Here is a 7,399-nt window from a genome sequence, read left to right on the forward strand (position 1 = left end):
CATCAATGACTCCCACCTTGCTCTCCCGGTGCACCTGCCAGGCCACCTCCCAGTCCTGAATCAGCTCTACCATTTATTTTCTATGGTTGAAGTCAGCTAGAGAAAATTCCACAGCCAGGTTTGTGGGTCAAGATGGCCAGGGGGAGACCTATGTTAATTCTAGCTAAATAATTATAAGCTTGATTGGCTTACAGTGCACTGAAGTTTATACACCAAACTAAACTATATTACTGGTGCAGTTAATTAGAAATCAAGTGGCAACATGAGGCCTAAGGTAAAGACCATCCGAGAGCACAGTAACAACGGGGAACACCTCGGGGTGGCTGCAGAGCAGGGTATACTGCTCTGGTCCCACAAATGCCTTCTCAACATGGAGTCTGCGTGAGGGTCTCGTAAAGAGGGCTCAGGCAAAGATCTCTGAGAAGGGAGGCGACCTCTGCTCACAAGATCCGGGAGGGTCTTTGCAGATGGGAGCTGGCAAGGAGGAGAAAAGCCTTGCAGGGCAGAAATCACGGAACATCTCAGGCTCTGCCTAGGTTCTTGGAATATGGAGTGATTTTAATTGCTCTATGTCCTCAATGCTTGGGAGATAAAAGCCCCTTGTTGCACTGGGAGTGGTCAGACTGGGTGGCTCCTCATCCACTATAGTTCTGATGCAGCCACACCCTGATAACAATCCGTGGTAAACTCAGAGTACCTTTAGCATGTCTTAGAAGGATCTCAAGTGCTGTTGGATGCTCAGAGCACTAGTTTAGCATGTTTTAGAAGGATCTCAAGTGCTCTCCACCTGGCTATTTTAACTACTCCTTTACCCCCCCTTTCCACGCCCATAAGATCAATGAGATTGTGCACATAATACAAGTGTTTGGAGCCCAGAGCTCGGGGCCAACGATTGCGTTGGTCCCCTGGAGCCATGCTGTAACTTCTGCTCTTGTGTCTCTGTCTTTATTTCCTTTTCTCAATCCCTCATCACCACCGGGACTAAGGGCAACCATGTGTAGGGTTGGGCTGGTTCGCAACACAGGTTGACTGGTTCCAGAACAAATTTATGATTTCCAACCTCAGCTGTGTTCTCAATGCTGCTAAAAAAATCTTTTCATTCAGTCAGTACTTTTCAGATACCCCCTGTCGGTTGCTCTGAGCTCTCACCATGCTCCATGAGTCCCTCCCCTTTCCTCAGCACCTCTCATTGTCTGTAACTTCTATCTTCACAGCTGGTGGCAGGGATGAGATGCATATTGACTGAGTAGTTGGTGAAGTGGTACATGCTGTGCCCAGAGTACGAAAAGAAAGGAAATTGGAGGGTCCTCACATCACACATGGAATCTGTGCCACTTGTTTCAGTTCAGAGATACGCAAAGTTACTGAAAAGAAGCAAGTTGGATCCCAGGCCTGGATGATGGCTTTAACCTATCTGAAAAGAACGTGTTTATTTACAAGTGCCTTGGGCAGCCTGGAAGCCCAGGAAAAAGGTAATTCCAGAGGTCAACCATTCCAGCTGTTGAACAATTGCAGTTGATCACACATACACTCATGGAGTTCCAGGGGGACCCCAATGAGAAGGGCCTTGTGATAAACCTGAGCTTCATAATGCCGCAGCTGCAGCAATTCAGGGAACACTGAAATCTCTCCATGGCTCTTAGGAACCTCTCAAAAACATTTGACACAATCTTCAGGATTAGATACCTGACAGCCAGGAGGTAAGTCTGGTAGCCCCGAGGCATTTGCTTTTAACAAGCTCCCATGATGATACCAACTCCCCATTTTATATCTCTAGCACTCTTACTTGAAGTTCAGACTGTTTACACTGTTTATGGAACATCTGCTCTTGAGTGTTGAAGTGACATCTCAAACTTAAGATGACCAAAACTTAACTCCTTCCTCTGCCCCGAAACCTGTTCTATCTGCAGTCATCTCTATTCAGTTCATGTTTATGGTGCAGCAAAAATTGCTCATCAGCATATAATGAAACAACTTTGTCAACCAGAAACTGTTGTTTTAGTTTCTTTTTCTTCCACAAACTTACTCTATGTTAGTTCTTTCGTTAGTAGTGAACTTTGAACTCTTTTCCTGGGCATCTTCAGACCTAGACTGTCATCAAAAGCTTGGTCTCATCTGATTAGGGCCTGAAGACTGCAGGGGAAGGAAGAGCAAGGGGAATTCTAGAAACCTGGGTTCCATTCAGGCAGGAAAACAGATTGATGATCAATGGTCTGGGTTCACACCCTAGCTCCACCACTTACTGCTTGTGAGACTAGGAAAGTTACTTGCTTTCCAGAAGCTTCATATCCTTATCAGCAAAATGGTGGTTTTAATAGGATCAAGCTAGGGGAGGAGGGTGTTGATTAAATGAGAATATGTGTAGTCACTGATGCATAGTAAAATCTCAGTTAACTACTAGTAGTAATGACTTAGGGTATTCTCAGCTAGAAATAAAGTAAAAAATGAAACTGATTTGGGAGCCTAAAGAAATTATCCTGAAATGCATAAAGAGAACCATGTAAAATACTCATTGAAAAGCTGAAATAGAAAACGGTCATCTTCCCATAGATATTGATGGTTCACTTCATAATTCTTCCTGAATTAATCCTTTAATTCAGCATGTATTTATTGAGCATTTACTATATATTGGGCACGCTCTAAATGCTGAAGGAAAATCTGAGCAAAACAGGTGAAAATCCCTGCATTTCTGAAGCTAACCTTCTATTGGGGGTCAGAGTTGAACAAAATAAATTATATTCCAGGTTGGAGGAGAGGAGATGATTCATTTGGAGTTTTTAAGTTCAGTGATCAGGGACCATAACATCATCTTCTGAGCTGGGGGAAGATACAAAAAAAAAAAAAATTAAAATACAGTCCCAGCCCTCCAGAAATGTCCATTTTGGTTAAGGAAACAAGACAGCATTCACATGCCAATTTTGGTGATAGAACAAACAAGGCATTATTACGTACATGGAGACAAGCAATGTTCTAGAAGCTCAGAGAAGCTGGGGAGCAGGGAGGAATGCAGCCCAAGGACTTGTTGGCAGGAGTGGTCTGGAAAAAGTCTCATGAAGGGAGTGGAACTTAGCAGGGAAATAGTGAAGCAAGTTTTCTTCCATCCTTCTTCCCCTCTCGTTAACAGCTGGGAAGCAGCTTGTGTTGCAATGGGCCAAAATGAAACACTAATCTTTGCCTTTTCCAGGAAGAGGCTGTCATGGGGAGATGCTGTAACAGGCACAGAAAAACAATCACAATGGCTTCAGTGGATCCCCACCTGACCTGGTCAAATTGGCTGGAGAGGAAACAAGTCTTTCAGGTCAAGCTCAGGCTTTGGACTCAGTAGGAACCAACCCGTGGAAACTTAGTTACACCTTCTACTTCCAAATCTTTGTAGCATGAAAATCCAAGGGGGCCACAGATTGTCCTGAGTTAACTACCAAAAGCTGCCAATAGGAGGGCCTTCCTGCATCTCTTAAGGCTTTGAGTTTGTACCTGTACTCTAGAGATGTGGCCAAGCCCCACTTGGAGTCTGTGTTAGAGGAGCCCCAAAGAGCACAGACACGAACCTTGTGGGTGGTAGCCAGGTGCAAAGTAGGGTTTGAGAAGTGTGAGTTCCTAGTACCCATTTTAGATTAGACTGCATAGGGGAGAAGGCAGGCAGGAAGTGTGAATCAGGAAATAGATTTGTTCTTTGTGCCTAAATGAGTGTAAAATCTCCAAGGAGTCAAGTACATTAAATTCACCCCAGCTTGTGAGGTAGGCATAGAGTTGTTCTAACAAAGCAGATGTTTGAATAATTGGGGACTTAGATGAGTCACTAGAATAAACTGGGCGTGAAGAGGGGCAGAACTGTTGATCTCCTTTTCCTCATTCTCCATGTAGAATTCCTGCTAGAGTCTTACCTTTATTTTCTCATGGCTATTCGGCCTTCAACTTGAAATACTATCTAGTATGACTCATGGGTGGGATAAAGATGTCAGCCCTTGTAAAATACTGCGGTTACTTTGAAAAAAGGTTGGAGTTCTCATCTAGGATCCCTTCTTACCAGCTATGTGGCCTTGAGCAAGTTGTTGCATAGCTCTAAGGCTGTTTTCTTATCTGTACAATTGGCTAGTGTAAACTTCATGAGGTTTTTGTAAGGATCAAATTAGATAATGCATGTAGAGTAAAGCACCTGACATATAAAAAGAGCTCAACAATTATTTATTGTTATTACTTTTATTATCTAACCAATTGGAGTTGAGGAAAAGTAATTATTAGGGGATGAATATTGTATAATGAGCTGACACAAGAGTGAGTAGACACTGTAACTTGCCTACTAATGTGGGCTGGATTTGCACTTAGCCAGATGTAGCCAGTAATGCTCCCAACCCTAGCAGAGCCCCGACTGCCTTCTGAATGATCATTGGATTTGTCCCTTCCTAGCTTCTCTCCTTCTCCAAACCTGGCCCCATAATGCTGACCTTCATTTCTGCCAGCCCTGGAGTCCTATAATTTGCCCTGCTCTTATTCAGTTCCTCCCAACACTGCAGCTGTCTTTGTTCTCCCAGGCATTTGGTCCTCCTCCTGCCCCTCAATCCAAGGGTCCATCAGTTTCATGCAAATTAGGATCATTTTCTCTTCATGACCACTCATCCTAGAGTGCACTGTTCCTCACAGCACAGTCCCTCATGGCTTCCCTTGGCTAGTGGAGGGAGTTCCCTGACCCCTTGCACTTCCCGGGTGAGGTGATGACCCACCCTGATTCTTCTTACCCTCTGTGGGCTGCACCCACTGTCTAACCAGTCCCAATGAGATGAGCCAGGTACCTCAGTTTGAAATGCAGAAATCACCTGCCTTTTGTGTTGATCTTGCTGGGAGCTGCAGAGTGGAGTTGTTCCTATTCAACCATCTTGCCAGCCACCCTGTACAGTATATTATAATGAGTATTTTTAAACATTTTACTTTTACAGAAACAGGGTCTTGCTCTATCTGTCAGGCTGGAGTGCAGTGACACAATCATAGCTCACTGATACCTCTGACTCATGGGCTCAGGTGATCCTCCTGCCTCAGCCTCCTGAGTAGCTAGGACTACAACTGTGTGTCACCATGCTCAGCTAATTTTTAATTTTTCTGTAGAGATCGGATCTCGCTATGTTGCCCAGGCTGGTCTTGAACTCCTGGCCTCAGGCAATCCTTCTGCCTCAGCCTCCCAAAGCACTGGGATTATAGGGGTGAGCTACTGAGCCTGGCAATATTTGCGTATTTTTAAAGTTTCAAAATTTATGTATTAATTTATACACTAGTATCTTGGTGTTTGGAGGTTACAAATTATTTTCTATTCTTCTTTTTTTTTTAAATATGGAATGCTTCACGAATTTGCGTGTCATCCTTGCGCAGGGGCCATGCTAATCTTCTCTGTATCGTTCCAATTTTAGTGTAAGTGCTGCTGAAGCGAGCACTATTTTCTATTATTATTTTTGCTTTTGTATATATTTTCTGATTGCTTTATGGTGAACTTGAATTAGTCATGTAATTACAAGCTATTTTAATTTCCATTAAACTACTGGTAACACATTTTAGGCTTTGGGAATCCAAAAAATGAATAGGATAAGGAGAAATAACAGTTATTGATTTTTTTTTAACATTTTAGGTAAGGAACTGAATCCTTTGCATATTTAATTTTTTAAATTTTTACCATAATTGCATAGGATATTACATTTCCAGTTTACAGATAAGGGAACTGAGGCTCATAGAAGATTAGAAACTAGCCTAAGATTGTACATTCAGTGGGATTTGAAACCAAATCTGACTCCAAAGAACTTACCGTTATTCATGCAGGTTTAACATTTTTTCATGAGACCACAGGAGCTTGCAGTACTAGAGGGGCTCAGAACCCACAAACCCAAAGACTTCAAGTCCAGGCAGACCCAGATCAGTGGCCCATGAGTGAGACAAACAGAGGGTCATGGAGATGCAGAGAGGGGATATCTGGCTGCATAATCAGGGAGGGAGATCTGATGTGAACTTGATGTCAGATTTTAGGAATCAGCAACTGAGGCTAGAGCTTTTCCCTAAAGCCAAAGCATATGGGTGCCGTGGCAAGGAGGAAGGGTAGGGACAGATGGGCTGTCTGGAGTAGACATGGGGAAGCTTCTGACATGGGCAGTACTGGACTAGGTTGCTTAGATGAGGTTTGCTGACTCATATTTCATGGTTAATCTCTTTGCATTTATTTATTTTATAGCATTACCACTTTTGTGTCATTGATTTTCACTTCTGAGTTTGCCTATTTGTTTGAAATCTCTTCATTTCCTTTCTATTAGTATTTGCACTCCACTGAGCACTTCTGAGCGTTTTCACTTCACACTCATCAAAGAGCCAAATGAGGAGGGGAGACACCCTAACTGCAGGGATTAGATAGCAGGCTTCAGAGGCAGTGACCAAGCAGGATCCCTGGTAGACCACTCTGTCTCCTCTGCTACCTGGAAGCAGAACAAAGCTGGATCTCACCCATCTACTACCTGCATTTGATTAACTATGGAGTCATTTGACTAACTATGGAGTCAAAACATGTATCTGATAAATAAGTGCATTTCATGATCCTAGATTGGATTCTGGGTTGGAAAAAATTACTGAAAAGTACATTGGCAAAATTTGAATGTAGACTATATATTATATAATAGTTTGTTATAAATGCTAAATTTTTCAAATTTGTTAATTATACTGTAGTTATATAAAAGGATCCTTGTTCTTAAAAGACAGATGCTGAAGTATTTGGAGTTAAGGAGCATGATGTCAACAAACTACTCTTAAATGGTTAGGCAGAAACAATAATGATGTGTGTATGAGTGCAGATTATCTATCTATCTATCTATCCATCCATCCATCCATCCATCTATTCAACAATCTAGAGAGAAAGAAAACAAATGAGGCAAAATACTAACAATTGGTAAATCTAGGTAAAATGTATGTAAATATTCACTGTACTATTCTTGCAGCTTTTATGAAAGTCTGATTTAAAAAAAAGTTAACAATTCCTCTAGAATTCTTCTGCTTCTGGCCAAAATGGAGTGATAGGTTCAGATTTGCCCTCTTGCCTGAAACAACAACAACAAACACAATAAACATATATGAAAGAATGGTTTTCAAGACATGGACATCAGGTAACAAATGACAGTGATTCCTGGGAGGTGAGGAGAGTTTTGCAATTGCTCCAGCTTACAGCCCTTAAGAAGTTCCAAGGCCACAGTTCAGGAAGTTGGAACCCAGGTGGAACCTGGAAAACTCTCTGAGGAAACAGAGATAAGAGTCTAGGGAGACCAAAGCAACTAGAGTTTGCAGGATAGATGATGGAGAGGAGAGAGGTACACAGAGAGAGCCCAGGAGATACTCAGGGGTCTCCTCAAGTTCGGTTCAGCTAGGTACCAATCAGCAC

General features: G+C 42.5%; 1 non-coding gene across 1 annotated transcript; it reads right to left on the reverse strand.

Annotated features, from left to right (window-relative positions):
- Positions 1-5,316: 5,316 nt before the first annotated feature.
- LOC135275644 (U6 spliceosomal RNA) lies at positions 5,317-5,423 on the reverse strand. The gene has a single exon (XR_010343249.1). It is a non-coding gene; the product is annotated as a U6 spliceosomal RNA (small nuclear RNA).
- Positions 5,424-7,399: the final 1,976 nt, after the last annotated feature.

The sequence above is a fragment of the Aotus nancymaae genome, unplaced genomic scaffold (genome assembly GCF_030222135.1).
Source record: "Aotus nancymaae isolate 86718 unplaced genomic scaffold, 86718_ANA_hifiasm-v0.15.2.pri h1tg000017l, whole genome shotgun sequence".
Lineage (NCBI taxonomy): Eukaryota > Metazoa > Chordata > Mammalia > Primates > Aotidae > Aotus > Aotus nancymaae.